Here is an 18,884-nt window from a genome sequence, read left to right as displayed (position 1 = left end):
GCACAGAAAACTCCAAGATTTTGGGCTTAAACGTCTCCAAAGTTTTTTCAAGACAGGTACCTACTCCCTTTCCAGTTTCCCTTATTATTTTCTGTTGTTGCTAAATACATACCCGCAGTATAGGTACCTACGTATATAAAACCAACTTTAAACGCGGCTGCCTCCGAAAAAATATTATAGGCATCAAACACCGCTGATTGGATTGGCTATCGGCAGAGTCCGTCCACATATCTCATGCGTGCACAACTTGGAAGGGTTCGGAAACAATCAAGAAGCTACATCCCCCAAACGGCCCAATCAGTTGAAACAAATGACGGCCATTTATCTCGACAACCTATTGGCGTGAAAACACAAGCGAGTCTGCAAAAATGAAGGTCTTCATTTGCATTCGAGCTCGCGGTTCAAGTTAATATTTTCTTGGTGCTCCTTCATCGACATTAATCCTTTGTTCGGTGACTTATGAATCAACTCGTATATCTTTCCAAATACATTTTTAATCCTTCAAAGAAGAAGAAAACCCCCTTGTTGCCTATATGCGGATTTACAACTTTTAAAAATGTAAATGTGTGTGACATTCGTCACTACTTTGAAAAAATCGCGTATCTAAAATCATGTCAACAAAATTGAACCTTGAATAAAATCACTCAGAAAAATTATATATTTTGAGCTACGAGTTTTTTTTAAAGTAGTGACGATATGTACAAATTGTTTGATGTTTCTACATCTTCAGATGAAGAGGACCGGTTCTGCATGTCAACATAATATGTGTCACACAGACGCAGCGTAGTGCAGTGTACGGTTGGTAGCGTAATAGCAAGGTAAAAATATTAATAGTAGTCATTGATATAGACTTCCGCAAAGCTAAACTTAAGTTAAACTAAATTTATTGTAAGTCATAAAAACTTAAATAACAACGTACCTACATTAACGGACTAAACACGATCACGCAAACGTTCGAGAAAGCCGCTTAAGACGGTGCTCCTTACTTACCCGTTCAGCGTGAAATACGAGTTCATTTATTAGTATTAAACACTGGACAGGGCTTCGTAATGACGATTAATGCCGTGTTGTGCGATGGCCGATAACTCCCGATAAGTCACGGGTGTATGCGGGTTGACAAAATATTGTCCAGCAACGAGCGGGTAATCCGTTGGACTTTAATTAATTAATGTAATACTTGAAGCGATTAGCTCGACCGCCCGACAAACTTGGCTCAAGTGGGAAGATTAGGACTGAGTCCTATCAATAAATAATTCGAATGTTGCTAAATAAACTTGGAATAAGGATGGAATCAAAGTGACAAGCTTAGCGTTCGATCCGGTAGATGTTTACAAAGTAATAGAGATCATCAAGTATGCAGACGAATAATTTATTGAATCAGACGTTACTTTGCGGAGGTCCATATCAATAAACTAAAAGAATTTCTTTGCTCACACGCGACCTTATGATAGCAACGCTTATGCAAGATATGCGTGTTCATGCAGTTCCTCCACCACTGCAAGAACATACACAAATTACCACCAGCAGACTACACTAACGCGTTTCGAACTCAACCAGAGCTCATCTTCAGAGCAGCACAACCATGCTACCAGATGTTAGACTACGTAGATTTTAAAATCTAGTCTGGTGGTGGTGATAGATGGGTTTGTGTGATTTGTGCGTGTTCTTGCAGTGTGGAGGTGGAGGAACTGCATGGACACGCTTATCTTGCATAAAAGCTATCATAAGGTCGCGGGAGAGCAAAGAAATTATTTTAGTTAATTTTATACAGACAAAATATTGCCGTTGATTAATACGACTTCAATGTTAGAAGCTTAATAGTGTCGTTCATTGTTATTAAAGACCCCCGGTATTGTTATTTATTTATTTATTGAAGGAGAACCAACAGCCAAATTATTTCGAGGTTCAATATTATTTTAATGATCCTTAGCTAAGAACCACCGCAAGCAAATTTGCTTTCACGTAAAAAAAACGCATCGAAATCGGTCCAAGAGAGCTACGATGCCACAGACAGACTGACAGACATTGGCGTCAAATTTATAACTGGTGAATGGTGATAAAATGGTCCTTTTCTCTGTTTAGGCAAAAAAGCAATCGCTTGTTCTTATGTTTTATTCTGATTATAAGCAAAGACATGGATGACCATATAGGGCGGCAAATGTCGCAAGCTTTAACTGTGTCACGATCAAGCCGGTCCGCATGTTATTCAGAATTTACAGCTATTAGGTATCGAGCTAAATGCAACATTGAACGGAGAAAAAAATAATACATTTCTATCCCTTCCTTTCCTTGTAGATTTGTTAAATATGGAAGAATCACAGGGAAAATATTCTCTTTATATAATAGACACAAATTCATACAAAAAGACATTGTCATATTAATTAGTATTTGTAACGGACTAGATTTCTTCTGAACTTATTTAAATTTACTGCTAGTACCACCTGATTGATCTCTCTCTCTATTAATAGGGCTCCTATTGCACCATTTTCCTCATTTGTTACAGTTATTACGTCCAGTTCATCCCATAAGATACGGACGCTGCCCAGTTTCGTAAGAAGATTAGCCAGCTAAGTGCGGACTCGTAAACTCATTTATAATTTGTCGCTTGGGCTTAGTCTGAGATTCTAAGATTGTTTATGAGGTGTTAACAGGTAATTTAGTACAGAATTTTAAATTCGATAAGCCAACCAGCCAGCCCTTTCGGACAAAAGTTTCTCTGAAGTTTATTGAATAAATATTAGATAATGGAAGTTCATAAGAATATCTTATTATGTAAATCAGATCGGCCCGATAAGAGATCCCTGTGGCACGCTTCTAGGTAAATAAATATTAGAGAAATTATATTGATTAGGCAAATGTCACATTAAAAACTAAAATCTTTTATTCTTTATCAAATATTCAAGTTGTATTGAGGCCGGTCAAACGTCACCAATTTAAACAAAGGTTGTATAGACTAGACACTATGTCCACGCATTTTCAAAGTTGCATATCCAAATAAAACGTGATATTAGTACAAAATAACATACTTCACAGGCAGTTTGACAACCCAATTAAAAATCTCTACTCAAGTCAATTAGTCAGTAACATTCGACATTTTGTTTGAAATACAATTACCTACATAATGTTACAGCTACGAGTTCAACGCAATCTTAAGTACTAAAACTTTAAGACAAACACTGCTCAATCATTTAAAAGCAAAGTTTCCTTCAAAGTAGCAATGTTCAAAGCCGCCGCCGGCCCTCTGGCTATTCTGACCAGTACAAATGACGGGCATTCGTCTAATGCTCTTATTTCAATATGGCCACCAGCACCTAAGGTATATCGGAGTGTTTTGGGTGGTCGACAGTACGATGTTAGATTTAGGTTAAAATTTGTTGTTCCTTTTGTTACTGATGTTATTTTACCTATTAAAGAATAAAGTTACTTGAATGACTAACAAACTGACAACGCACAGCATAAATCATTGGAAGTTTGGAGATTTGAAATTTGGCAGACATATTCCTGAGGATCAAAGAGACGCATTAAGATGGAATTTTTTGAAATTCGGGACCGAAGCCGCAGGGATTAAGCTAGTCATTTCATAAAATAGGAATATCATAATCATAATCCAGTTGACAGAATAATTAAGTTTTTAAATGGCTTTTTCATCATCATCCTCATTATCATCAATGGCTTTTTAAGGAAGGGAAAAATATTTTTTTTTATAAGCCCGACAAGACAAAAAATACATTATAGCCACTGTTTTCAACAGTAGTAGATTTTTGCCTGAAAATTGGGTAAATATGTTTCTGTGTACCAACTACGTAAGCAACAGTTCATGTAATAGTTCATGTCCGCACCACACTTGACGGTACTTTGCTACGTTACTTTGTCGTCTGCAAATTTATCAAGCCGTCGAACAATGGGTGCTTATGTGTAACGACATGCGATTGATATAACGGCACAACTAATATAGGACTAATCAGTCAGTACATACATATCATTTTCAAATATCAAGGCCGTCAGCATCATCGTTTGTAAAAATTTGGATTTTAATATCCTCGTCATCTTCAAAGTCAAAGTCAAAGTCAAAATATCTTTATTAAATTTAGGCTATAACAAGCACTTAAGAATGTCAAAAAAAACTACCACCGATTCGGAAAAACCTCTGTTGAGAAGAATCCGGCAAGAAACTCAACGAGGCATTTTTTTAAAACAGATTTACAATATTATTAAATTATATCTATAAGTACATCACAAGTATTTAACACAACTTTATTTTTTTTAACACAGTAGGTTCGGAATTATTTCCAAATATCCCTGTCCATTATATAATCATTAACATTATAATACGCATATTAAATATAATGACCCGGATAACTCACGTCTTAAATCGAGTTTAGCTCGACATGTTTAATATGAGTGAGTGTTATATTTAATATGAGTGAATCTCACGGTAGTTTCATGTTCAAAATTATAATACGCCTTAGATATTAATGTCTTATTCTGAAATCTGAATGTTGGTCAAAAAATGTCATTCTGCTATAGTGGCAAAAAGAGATCGCTCTGAAGCGATAAGTATCCACCTCTGTTTTCTGTACCGCTTCCTATATTGTGGTAAGAGCCATTATTGTACTAGATAGAATGTGTTTCAAGAAGGCCTTATTTTGTGTAGTGTAGGCATTCAAATTTTTTTCCACAATTCCATAGATATACTCTACAAAATCTAGAAGTCACCAATACTGTTTTCATAGAGCACTCGTGTTCCTTATTTATCGTAGTAATAAGGTACACGTGGTCACGAGTATACCACGGCCACTGTTATGTGGTAGAAACGTCGAAGTAAATATTACTCGCGTATATTTAGCATGATAAGTCCCGTTTGTGGTATTTTATTTAATAATAATAATAATAAGGTACATGATTGAGAGTAAAGAGTTTTAATAACTGTACGGTATCTGAGTGTTAAAGGTAGAACGCTTTGAATTTTATCTTCTTGAAATCTACATTACTGAGACTTGAATGCTTTTTAATTAATGCCTAGGTCGTCTTAAAGACCTTAAATTAACTAGCTATACTTAGTTCTAATGAACATAATAAAAAGCAATAAAATAAAGGAAAGTATACAATTAAGGAAGCAAATGAAAGCTGAGCACAACGAGGTATATGAATAAATATTGCTTTTACTCTCACATAATTATAATAACGATGCATTACTAAGTTAACTAATTATAGCTCTCAAAGTAATACTTGATTGGTCAAGTAAAAGCGCATCATTTGCGTAATTACTTGTGCTGTATTAAAAAGTTTAACTCCACATCTTGCGGCCCGAAGATAAATAGACGATGATGTTGATTTGCATAGAATAATATTAAAATTAAAGACGTAACTATACCTCAATTAAAAATGCGCGTTTGATCTTTTATAACTTGTGTTGTGTGTTTGTTTTCTTGACAAAATACTGTTACAAATAAATATGCTAAATTATACTCCTTCAGCACCAACGACATATTAGGGTGAGAAAATTAACAAAATCATGGGAAAAAATACATGTAATTTTGAAAATTGGTACAGTTATACCTTGCGGTATCCAGATGAACATACTAAAAGTCCTCAAGGGTGGAGGCTGTGCTGAGAGTGTAGGGGGGGGGGGGTTAAGTACTTTTTTCCAGGTTTTAGCTCATATCTCGAATATTTGTTCGAATAGAATTATAAGTCCTTCAAACAAAAGTTTCTACATAAAATTTCCGGCTAATTTGGTCATCTTTATTTTTGCTCTACGATCAATACTTAAGGAGCTAGGGTTTTTGACAATATATCGTGCGCCCACTGCGCCATCGATACACGCTTTTTGTAAAATCCAGCACCAAGTCCAAAGCTGATCTCTCCTCTCTCCTTCCTACTAAAGGGTCAGCAAAACCTCGCATTACGAGTATTCCACCAACTACAAGAGTGGCTGGGTAACGAAATGCCTCTCGAAATGTGGGGTTGGAAGCGACGAGCCAATTACCACCACTGATCCTAGTCTAGTATGCTTCCGCTGCTTAGGCACACGTACAAACGATGTAGGTACATGTAGATATCATAGAAGTAGAAGAAGAAGTTGTTGATGTAGAAGACGACGAAAAGATAATAAAGACAACTGATTTGCTTTTTCTATTCTTAAATAAAAATTTGATATAGAAACTTTTGTCCGAAGTAATCATAATGCTATTTGTATAAGTATTTGAGATATGAGCAAAAACCTAAAAAAAGGTACTTACCTTCAATCAACCCCCCCCCCCCTTACACCGTCAGCACACACCCCACCCTTGAGGACTTTTAGTATGTTCATCTGGATACCGCAAGGTATAACTGTACCAATTTTCAAAACTACACGAGTTTTTTCCCCTGATTGCCCATATTCGGCTTTGATCCTATTATATCTCATATTTCTTTAATAGTTTTCGAAGTATCGTACCTGTATAACTAATCCTCGATCGGATACCAAAAAATATACCTCATTCGTAATCTTAATAACAAATCTTCGGTTCAAATGTTCTCACCGGCCTATTACAAATAGTATTGGGTTTCAATTAGCTTCGATTTCTCTAGCCATAATAATTGGAGTGCTCGCGCGAACTATGAGAAATGTATTCAAAGTAATACTTATAACTGGAAGAGCTGTTATATCCTAATACGAGTAGATATGTTTTTTTAAAGACAGCTCTAGAGAAAGAACTTATTTGCCGTGTTTGTGCAGTACTGACTGATTTAACATCAAATCATTCATGGCAAAGAGACAAAAGAATATCAGTTATTACGGAAAAATTACAATAAGGCTTGTAAATTTTAGAAAGGTGATGTGGCAAACCACAGCTTCAGCCTTCTAATTACCTGTAACCTTCAAGACAAGTGGTGCATACCACATAGCCAAGTGATCTTAATGTTTATCATCTCGCAAATCAAACACACCGCCTGCACAACAAAGAAAAACAATAGAACATAAAAACAAAAAACAACCAACGCCCTATCAATTCCAGCGAATTTAATTCCCCACACAAAAGATTAATAATGTTCATAATATCGCACGGTGAGATAGCTGGCTAGATACCGGGGGTGTGGCGGCGGGCGGGGCCGTGGTAACGTATAGCTTAAAATCTACAGGAACGAATAAACAATGACCGTTTGCTATCGTGACGGTGATATTGAAATGGTTACTAGGACTGCACGTTCGTGGCTTCAAAAATATTTGCGTTCCTATGCTGGAAAGTTGAGGATTTCAGAAGAAATCTTGTCTTTGTACAGACTTTGGTAAGAAAATAAGTGTCTGAATGTAAACAGATAACACGACCGTATAAAGTGAGATATCCTGTATTAAACGCGTTAAAATCATTTTATCGCTATAATCTAGACCCATATCACAACTACCTAAGTGTGCAGGGTAGAACGTGCTGGAGTCATTAACTGCACTTCAGTTGACGGTTACTAGCTGCCTAACCAGAAACAAACTTAGAACCTAAAACCCTGTTTATATTAATCCAGTAAAATCGTTCCAGAGGCGATACATTGTGGGGTCACAATCCTAACGAGTTACGCGAGATCGATCGAGCGCCGCAGTGTCATGCCACTGAACCGATTTTACTGGAATAATGTGAACAAGGCCTAACATTTTCTTCACTAAAACAAAACGCTATTTCCAGACACTAATACAAAACCAATAAGCCATATACACCTAGTTAAAAAGCGAAAACCAACTACACCTATCTTCTCAGAATCAGAAAAGCGTTATGCCAGCAAACATGCCTAAACACTTAAGCGAAATCCACTGAAACCGCAAAATCAATTTACCTTTACCTATACAAGAGGTCCCACACAAAGCAAGTAGAAATAGGCGCACTAACATCACGATCGCACAACCTCTCAATTTCAAAAACAAAGCGGCACCCATCGATTATTCCGCCTGTGGCTACCGTTACATGCAAGATTGTGCCCTTACCACAGTTGCAACCTGTGTGTTTTCACCAAGAAATCTGAATGAGAAATCGAGATGATCAGTACCTTAAAATCGCCAAATTACTTACGTCCCACTGTTAGGCACATGCATTTTCTCTCTGAAGGTTTCAGATTTAATGCCCAGATGGACCCAATCCGGCCAAATTGAGCGCTTGATACTCCACCCCTTATTGCATAATATTTTGTGCGGATATAATAATAATATAATATAACCAAGTCACTGAAGGACTGAAAGGAGAACTCATGAGGAGGTTTTAGAGTTGGTGGAAGAGGAAAGGCGGCTGTTGACGATTGAAAATAGGAGAGGGAATAGGCATCTGATACGACATGACAGTTACATAAAACCTGTTTTGGAAGGGCGAATAGAAGGCAGGCGAGGCAGGGGAAGGCCGAGACGGTCATTTATAAATCAAGCCAAGGAAAAAGTCAATGTCATGTCGTATCAGGAGCTGAAAACGTTGGCAGAGAACCGAAAAGAGTGGCGATTACTCCACCGACAAGAGCTAAGCTCTTAAATCAATGATGATGATGAACCAAGTCACGTCCCACTGTAGATTTAGCAAATTATTAAATACGACCGCTCTCACTAGCATTGGTGAACCAATGTTATTGGACAATATTTTCTCATGATTCCAGTCAGATGTCTGCCGTAAGCTTACGAGAGCTAGCCTTCAAATAAACCGATAAAAAGATACATAATTCCAAAGTAGTAAAGTAAAACAATCATTCTCCGCACGGTCCGTTTTAACATCCATAGTATTAGCCAGGCGCCGGCGCAAGAAATAGAAACTCGCTTCTTATAGAGACATGTTCGATTTAAAATTCACTCCCGCTACATCAAAAAATAGGGCTTGGATGCGCGCTCACATTATGCAGGCGTGCCTCACGATCTATGCAACAGAATAGCGCGGAGTCAAGAATGTTGGAGACATTGACTGCTTTCCACCTACGTGCGTTGTTAACACTGTGGTCGATCTGAAGAACTGTAGACTGATATGGCGCTAGTTTCGTGACACAGCATTCGAGTATCCGTGAGGCATTAAATTCGTATGCACATATTGAACATGAAAATAATGTAAACGCTCCAGGTGACTGAATATATTTCAGTCTTAGTGGTAGCAAACTTTAGCAGGTTAGCAATGAATGGGCGAGATCAAAAACACTAAGCATCTTGAAAGTGGGTCAAACTATAGCTCTAAAAAAAAACAAATGATATACTATAAGGATCAACCTAGCTCTCAAAAAAACAAATGATGAAAAGGATCAACATAGCTCTCAAAAAAACAAATGATGAACTATAAGGATCAACCTAGCTCTTAAAAAACAAATGGTGAACTATAAGGATCAACCTAGCTCTAAAAAAACAAATGGTGAACTATAAGAATCAACCTAGCTCTCAAAAAAACAAACGTGATCTATAAGTTTTTACATTGTATAAATTGAATAAAATTCAGTTACTCACCCATATCATATAACATCAGAACACAATTAAAGTACTACACGCATAATCTGAAACAAAAAAAATAGTTCAGACAAACAGATAATTATGAAACCATTCAACATCTTAATAAATAATCATCATATCAGCCGGAAGATGTTCCTGCTGAACATTATGCATGTCTAAAACTATAAATTCAAATATTAACAAATATTTTCAACAACATTTCAGTCAGTTTCTCAAAATTTTGTGTCTATTATTATACTAATAACAGAGGCTTATTCTGTGCAAATACTGTCCAACAAAGTTACCGACTTCTTTATATCTACCATGAAAGATAAGATAAGCTTGAAAGAAGTTACGGAATGTAAAATGTTCTATTGTTAATACTCTAAGTTATAGACGATTAATCAACTTTTATTTGCCATTAAGCACTTATAAATCTGTATCATTAAAAGGAGCCATTAAAATATAGAATGGTATGGCAACCCTGACATAAACTGACAATATTTGTTGCCATCATAAAGCGTTTATAATTCACCCGCGCGCAAGAAACTTTGCCGTTTGCGTTAAATATTTCAAGCGATCATCATTTAATTTATTATGTGCACCTAACCGCTATAGAAATTCTTATGGCAGCAGGACCACCTAATTTTATTTATAGTAATAGCAATAACTTTACGAAGATCAGATTTACTTAAAACATATTTTTTTAGTTACCATCTTAATTTCGTGTCAATCAGTATCTTATTTTTCGTTTTCTTTTTCATGATTTGATGTGTGTGTTATTCAATTCAATGAAAGTCGTCAAACTATCTGGTCGAATTAGGTAATTATGTTATGTACTAAGGGCATCCCAACATTCATAATGTTTAATAACGAATAAAAAACTTACACGTGTGTTGGCATTTTATCGAGTTACCATATATAAAAATTTGGATGGCGACTAAAAATCACCTCTTGTGTTACGATGTTTTGCGATTTTACATTACCAGAAAGAGACCTCATATTTAATTAACCAAGCAACGCGAAGCGTCCCCGTTTCAACATGAGTAAAAATGTTTTCGTATCTCTTATGTTTTTTATCGATACACTTTGAAAATTTTTCAAAAAGGCAGAGCAATGGAATTTGAAAACGTAAAAAATATAAAATTTTAAATTACTCGTATATTAGTACAATTATGCATAATACTTACACAATTCCCGAGATTTTCGCCCCTTTTTAGTATTTACTTAGCCCTCGTATTGTCGTCATTAAAAACGAACTCATCGGTTGAAGTTTAATCTCCCTTCAAAACATCATTATATTTTGCTGTCATCAAGTATCCCAATCAGAAATAATAAGTGTCATCTCAACGATTTATTCGCACAAAAAACGCATATAGCCTCGTGGCATTGCAAGCTATAAATAAGGATTGTGTAATAGAGCAATAAACCATTGGGCATTATGCAGGTTATTATGTACGGTCAGGTTGGTTGCAAATGCAATTTAATCAATCGTTAGTGCGGAGGGATGTATGGTGGGCGATGTATCAAATATGGGCTTCAAAACGTAATTAAGAAATGCTTGAATTATGCTCGTTCAAAATAGCAACACAACACGTTTATTTATCTCGAACAAGCTTGATACAAAAACTATCGCATTGATATCTGATACTCATCAGGATGTCCCTACAGAACAAATCGCACAATTTTATTACCTTCCATAGCTTATATTTAAGTATGAAGCTGGAAGATAAGAGTATATTCACAGTATACTTTTCAGCAGTTACAAATTATCAATGCAAAGCAAATTACATTTATTGCAGAATTTGCATGTGCAGGAAACAAACGTTGACGCTTTAGCAATAACAACTTTATAACACACTTCCAACGGCCCTGTGGCTAAGAAGTAATGAACTTTAATAGCCTTCGATAGAATCTCCGAAACTTTGAAACTCATCAGAAATTCGATGAAGTTTCCAATCACCTGATACATGTCATAAATAAAGCACGAGAGAAATAAAGCTCACAGAAAAACATGCATGTTTCCTTATTAGAAATGACGAATAAAGACTGACCGAACACCGTTATCGTATTGAATCGACCGCAAGCAGTATCCTTCTATATTTATTCTGTACTTGCTACCGCGCACCGGCTCTCACGACTCAATCTAATAAATAGTGCTTGTATTACGGGAAAGATATTCAGTAATAAGATATCTGGTAGCAAAATATACGTCGATGGCGTTGAATGTTAATAGGAAATTATTGGACCAAGCGGCGTGAGTAAAGAAGGAATAATAGGATTCTGTTGAATCCGCCTCATGCAATATCAATGGTATTAATAAATACGTGCGTTTGTCCCATCTTAGGTACCGGAGCTAAATGTTTATTACCATCTGCGATTTGCGTTACATGGGAATACTTGGAATTGCAATAATTCATACATGTTTGAATTCAGTTTCGTGATTTATTTTATTACAACTTATGTTTTGGATATAAGTACACATTATGTACATGTCTGTAAGTGCATTAAATTTTGCATATGATAGCTTAAACCCGCCGCTTTGCTGTCGTGATAGAATAAAAAAATTACTTGTTTCCTATCCCGTTGAATTTTCAGAATCTCCTTATTCGTGCACTTTTATCACTCCAAAAGAATGTTTATGTCTGACAAATTTTAAGTTTCTAGCTCCAGGCTTAGGCTATGCGTTTCCAGTCAGTGTACTCTTTTGTAAGCATAAAGATAACCAGCCTTGCTTGTATTTCAGACAGAAAAATAGATTACCACGTTGAAAACAATAATGTAGCCAGTTGTTCCATTTATTTGGCACATATCTGCACGCGTGCCTACTTTATCTCTGGCTCTTCGTTAATATATCTATTGTATTTATGTTGATACGATACGTGGACCAATTTATATGAAATTCCACCTAATTCACGGCAGTGCCACGACTAGAAAGTGTACCGATGTAACGACAGCATGTCACGCCAGAGCGGTGCAGCACATTTTGTACTAGGGTCGATAGAGCCAACAACATAACAATACCTGATATTTCGGTTTTCATACTTCAACAACTATGCGCATTATTGTGAATACTGTTACTGCTATTAATTATAGGCGTCTTTCGAATGAAAAATAAAACGTGCAAATGCAAAGAGAACGAGCGCCTAGGAGGCTTCTTTTACAACCAGCATACACCATCCTGGTGTAAATTGAAAGAGGAAGGTTTGAGTGAACCGCCTGCCTTCGCAGTAGTTATTGTTTCGTGTTTTTCCGCTCTTAAGTACAAACTCGCAAAGCTCTGCCTCCCTAATCTCACAGCCCTGGCCTTCACAATGGCGTTTTAATTTAGAAGTCGCCCAGGGCGCGGTCACGCAGACGTATACCGTTCACACCTGCGGCTATATCCGGACGATTCCGATAACTAGAGGTACACGGCAGACGGTAGTCTGTCAGTGGGCCACTGGGTACTTTGGCATTGTTATGGGGGTCACGAGATGGTAAATATCGGCACGGTTTTGTTGCATGATTAAGTAGTGTTTGTTCTGGAAAGGCGATTTTAAAGTGACGGGTAGAATAAAGTACATACTAACAAAACTTCTATTTCAAGCTTTCATTTAGTTTCTTTGTCCCTTTGTCTGTCTGTCTGTAGTCAAATCTTGCAAGTTAAATTCAAAGAACTTCCAGTACTCGAATAGATTTAAAATTTGGCATACTTATGCTTATGTAGATTACGTGACAATTAAATAATAATGTTGTGACATCCTGGTAGTCCGGCCAGTATTCGTCTGTAGGACGGAGCGCGTCAACGGTTAATTGCATCGACTTGAAATTTGGTATTCAAATGTAGTTTGGGTGACAATGCAGGTAAAGTCAGCAAAAGTACAATCAGCAAAAAAATCTTGCATTAAAAATGATTTTTTTACCAAAAACTTATTTTACCAATAACCATCAGGTGTTTTTATTCTATGCATTTTTATTTTATTTTTAACTAAAAACTGTAAAGCAATTGATCTCCGTCCCACCTAAGGAAAAGTAAAGATTACTAAGATTATCCCTACATCACCAAATAAATACTAATAATAATAACAATATTCTACTATTTAATTATCTAAGTCTACTTATAGTCTAAGAAATCAATGGTGTTCGATATAATTTCGTTGCATATGCAGATTCAGGAACTGTAATATTAAGTGTGTTTTAATGTACGTACGATATTACAATTAATAACTTAGAGTAATCAAAAGTCAACTATAAACCTAAATTTACGAGAGAAAATTCTGCAGCAGAAATCAGCAAGTTGAACATGAAATTCCAATTATAATACCATCAGTATGCAATGTACTGGGAATGTTAATAAAAAGTGAATAGGTTTCTTGTAGGTACATTTGAAACTTCTGATCACGAATGCTAATAAATTGGACTTAAAATCGAATGTGGGGAAAATGTCCAGCTCATAGCAATTTCGCAGTCTTCAAATGAATATAAAATCTATTATTTGTAAATAAATGATCGTGATTTAAAAATTAACATAATTAACAGATACTGTAAAGGTAAAATATACAATTTGACTTCAAATTATTCTAGAATACTTCAGATGGTTGGATAAATGCGACTGAACACCCCTGTAAAGTTTTTAGATTTTTTTAAATTGCAGTTTATAAATGATTTCACGATTTTAACGAGTTTTAGCCCGAGCAAAGCTCGGCCGCCCAGGTACTCATTATTAGACAAGGAATGTTATTAATAATTATATTTATTAAAATTTTCGTTTTACCAATGAAGCTCACGTGGCCGTTATTTTTGGTAGTATATAAGACCCGAAAGTAATTTGTTGCCGACCCTACATAAGCTTAATTATGATGTTCTTCTTCAATAACCGTTCCTGTTAAACTCGTAGTGTATTACCGATTAGACCCAATCACATAGCATTGTCTTAGCACGTTATTACTGGATCATAAACGCGTCGAGCCTGCTTTATGTCCAGAGCGGGATCACGATGCCAATTTCATAGGACATTTGCTGGTGAAAGCCGACGATTTGTTGGGTTACGGCTACGGCGATAACTAAGTGGCCACCCGCTAGTAAAAACGGTGTCTTTACAACAATTTGTTGTAGGGTGAACAGAACACTGACTAAAAAAAAATATTAGTTGAGCTACAAGAGCTACCTTTATACAAAATTTGAAGTTTCTATAGGAAGTACCCTATGTTTTTATTCCTCGGCAATTTGTATTGTATATTTGTAAGACCAATTGTACACAGTTTAAGGAATAAAGGATTATCTTATCTTATGGAAACACCTTTTTGAAAGTTTAGGTTAGCTTGAAAAGATCCCTTTTAGGGGTAAGTTCGCCTTTTTGTTTTAATGTATTATTTTTTGTTTTATGTAAAATAAAGTATTTGGGCATTTCTCCAGTAATTGGAAAATCGTTGTCCTTGGCTTTTTTTAGAAAAAACGTGTTGAGATAAATGTCAAAGAACAATGTTTCTGTGCTTAAACACAATCATATTTTTAGACTTGTCTAATATTATACCAAAATTAAAACTACCTATTTAATTATTTAATTTTGCAGGTGGTAGGACCTTGTGCAAGGTCCGCCCTGATTGCTACCACCATCTTGCTCGCTAATCCTGCCGTGAAACAGCAGTGCTTGCACTGTTGTGTTTCGGCGTGGAGAGTAAGACAGCCGGTGAAATTACTGGCACTTGAGGTATCCCATCTTAGGCCTCTAGGTTGGCAACGCATCTGCAATCCCCCTGGTGTTGCAGGTGTCTATGGGCGGTGGTGATCTCTTATCATCAGGAGAACGACTTGCTCGTTTGCCATCCAGTTGAATAAAAAAAATCATCATCATCATCATGTCAGCCGAAAGACGTCCACTGCTGGACATAGGCCTCCCTCCCCCAAAGCTCCCACTCAGACCGGTATCGTGCTTTCCGCATCCACCGCGATCCCGCGATCTTAACCAGGTCGTCGCTCCATCTTGTTGGAGACCTGCCGACAGCTCTTCTCCCGGTCCGCGGACGCCATTCGGCCATCGGCCATCAGTCCTGCGTGCAATGTGCCCCGCCCACTGCCACTTCAGTTTCGCAATTCTTCTAGCTATGTCGATCCAGATCAGATCCATATGTCATCACTGGCAGCTTTGGCAGCACACACTGGTCAAAGACTTTTGACTTCAAACATTGCGGTAATTTGGACGAAAAGACACTGCCCAGCCGAGTCGGATTCAACGAGTGATCTCTTTCTCGAAGTTGGACCTACCTAACTAGACCCCTGTCCCTATATAGGTATACACAGTCGTCACCAACACAAGTGGCAGAACTGAACATGACTTTCGTATGTTAACTTTCAGGCCAACTTGGTCGGAAACTCTGCGGAGGTCAGTGAGGATAGCACCGAGGTCCTCCATGGTCTCAGCCATGACTACAATATCGTCGGCGAGCGAATCGATGGTGAGTGAAGTAATCGCCTTAATGTTAATGCCTCGTCCTTTCCAGTCACAGTCCAGAACCTTAAAAGCATCCTCCAATGCAGCGGCCCTATTTAATTAAAAAATTTCAAACAGCACTTGTCCCAAGAGTACAAAAACAGTACCCTGTTGCCTGATTATGATTAATATAAAAATAATTGATAAGATTGACATTTGTGCATATACATTTATATGTCTACACAACACTGTAGTTATGGTGCTAAACCATTTTTTTAACTGTTCAATTCATCATCATCATATAATTTGAAGATAAAGTTGTCAGGGTTTGTTCAAATTTTCCAATTAGTGGAGAAATACCCATTTACATACATACATTTTTAGTGACTGTAGCTTTTGATTACGTTGACTTGAATTTGATTTTTCACTATATTATTATCTATGTATTATTATTATTATTATACGATTGGATGGCAAACGAGCAAGAGGGTCTCCTGATGGTAAGAGATCACCACCGCCCATAGACACCTGCAACACCAGGGGGATTAAAATAAATAATAAATAAATAATAAATAAAATAAATATCACGGGACAATTCACACCAATTGACCTAGTCCCAAAGTAAGCTTAGCAAAGCTTGTGTTATGGGTACTAAGCAACGGATAAATATAATTATATAGATAGATACATACTTTAATACATATTAAACACCCAAGACCCGAGAACAAACATTCGTATTTTTCATACAAATATCTGCCCCGACACGGGAATCGAACCCGGGACCTCAAGCTTTGTAGTCAGGTTCTCTAACCACTAGGCCATCTGGTCGTCAAATGATTGCAGATGCGTTGCCAACCTAGAGGCCTAAGATGGGATACCTCAAGTGCCAGTAATTTCACCGGCTGTCTTACTCTCTACGCCGAAACACAACAGTGCAGGCACAGATGCTTCACGGCAGGATTAGCGAGCAAGATGGTGGTAGCAATCCGGGCGGACCTTGCACAAGGTCCTACTACCTGCACCTGCTTTGATATTAATTTCAGTTTGATATCTCTCCGCGTTCGTAAGGAAAGAGTCTTGGCCGACAGACAACGAAGTGATCCTACGAGTATAAGGGTTCCGTTTGTGCCACAGATCCCTAGAAACCATAACGCGAGTAACATAATAGACTCAAGAAAAAATCAAAAATCCTTCGAATGACAGTAATTAGTAGGTGCAAAAATAATAATTAAACTAGTGGTTAAAAATAATGAATACTGTGACACCGAGCGCCAGCTTACAAAGTGTTAACCATTTGACTGACAGCATAGTAAACAGTTAGCCACTTGTTTTGCATGCAGTTGCGGCCAATTATTTAGTACTTACATGGGAACGATCAATCACAATCAAGCCGTACTTATTAGCCCGCTAAGTAAATTGTTTTGCCGACAGCAAGCTTGTTTGTTAGGCCAGAGGTCGGCGACTTTTTGAGACAAAAGCACAGAATAAGTAATAGTACAAGTACAAAAGAACCAATAATATTAATTTACAAAACTTAGTTTTTAAAGCGCCACTAAAATGTTCGTTTAAATATTATTGTATTGTGTTCTATCCTAATCCTAACTGTTATTGGAATTAAATGGGATTAACCTAACCAACTTAGAAAAGTTGAAAAAATCCCCGTCATAGTAATTTCAAAGTTCAATATCTCAAAAACGGCTAACCCGATTTTAAATTAACATAACTAAGAACCATAGGGAAACTTGCTTTCATATAAAAAATCTATTTGAAAGCTACGATGCCACAGACAGACATGATGTTATACTTATATTATAACACTCTTTTTTTTATATCGGGGTTTAAATGAGTGTTTGTAGTTTTTTTTATACTATTTCACAGTAAAAGTACTCACACGTCGTGATGAAATTTGGTAAGGAAATGAAATGAAATGGTTTGTTTGGAGACAGTATGAGACCCTGAAAATGACACTGAATAGTTTAAAAAAAATGTATGATTAAAATCGTTCCCGCGGGCGTGCAATAAAATAATTCTTCGCAGACAAAATCGTGGGCACAGCTAGTAAAATTATATTTTTTTATTTAAAATAAGAAGCTGAAAGATAGGCATGGATCGGTTGCATGATTTTAAATGTATTGATAACATAATAATATAGTTATTAATTTTACTCTGGAACTATGAGAGCCACAAATTTACATTCAAAAAAAGCCGCAGATTGCCGACCCCTGCGTTAGTGATTACCACGTTGATACGCGATTCATGATTAAAACTTTAAACCAATAATTTGTTTAGAAGGTTTTTACAGATCTTTGTTTTGTTCAAATTAAACGACGCGCACGCATTATAGCTATATTTTATTTGATTAGGTAGTTTTTTTTACATGGAATTGATAACCAGATATCCTAGTAATTAAAAAACCTGAGGCCGTATGGTTTAACTTGCTGAAGTTCGCGGTCGCATACACCATATTTTTTTACCCTCGTCTTATACCGTATGGTACGAGTATGGCAAAAATAACTGGAAACGATTATGGTGTAAAAAAACCAGAATGAAACCTTATGATGTTAAACCATATGGTCATTATTATTTGATTACTGAAACACCGTTTAAAGATGTACCGTATCATCAAAGGGCCCGGAATTTTGCGTGCGGCTATTAACAGAGACAGCGGGAGAGAGCACCGCTTTTTATCGATGTTATCGACAAATCGTCAATTTTTTTATTTATTTTTCTGTTAAATAAAACCTCAAACTTTCCGATGATACGTACAGTCGAACAAATTGAAGACCCAGGCAGGGTGGAACCTTTGTGCTAATAATGTCATGTTGACATCTCATACTTTAGTCTAGGAAATCATAGTGAAATTGATTATTAAAAGGATCCACCCTGGGTCATGATTCAACTTTATGACTATACTTTTTTCAGGGGTCAATGATGAAAAAAGTTCGAAATACCTATCGGAAAGTTTAATCCGTTTAAATTGCCTTATTGAAATCAGTATAACTAGACATCTTAGATATATATTAAGAGTTGATAACCTAAGTAGGTGTTTGCTTG

The 18,884-nt window shown here is 36.7% G+C and overlaps 1 protein-coding gene across 3 annotated transcripts in view; it reads right to left on the bottom strand.

Annotated features, from left to right (window-relative positions):
* The window catches only part of Ntan1 (N-terminal amidohydrolase 1), a 108,157-nt gene that overhangs the window by 66,441 nt on the left and 22,832 nt on the right, over positions 1 to 18,884 (bottom strand). For 2 of the 3 annotated variants that reach the window (XM_074091271.1, XM_074091274.1), the window contains exon 2: positions 9,437 to 9,483. The exons of the other annotated variant lie outside the window; for it this stretch is intronic. The gene's annotated coding sequence lies outside the window, so the exon portion shown is untranslated. The remainder of the gene's footprint in view (positions 1 to 9,436; positions 9,484 to 18,884) is intronic. 3 annotated transcript variants of the gene reach the window in all.

This window comes from Choristoneura fumiferana, chromosome 8 (assembly GCF_025370935.1).
Source record: "Choristoneura fumiferana chromosome 8, NRCan_CFum_1, whole genome shotgun sequence".
Lineage (NCBI taxonomy): Eukaryota > Metazoa > Arthropoda > Insecta > Lepidoptera > Tortricidae > Choristoneura > Choristoneura fumiferana.
The sequence above is the reverse complement of the archived record's forward strand: the minus strand, read 5'-3'. Positions and strand labels throughout refer to the sequence as shown.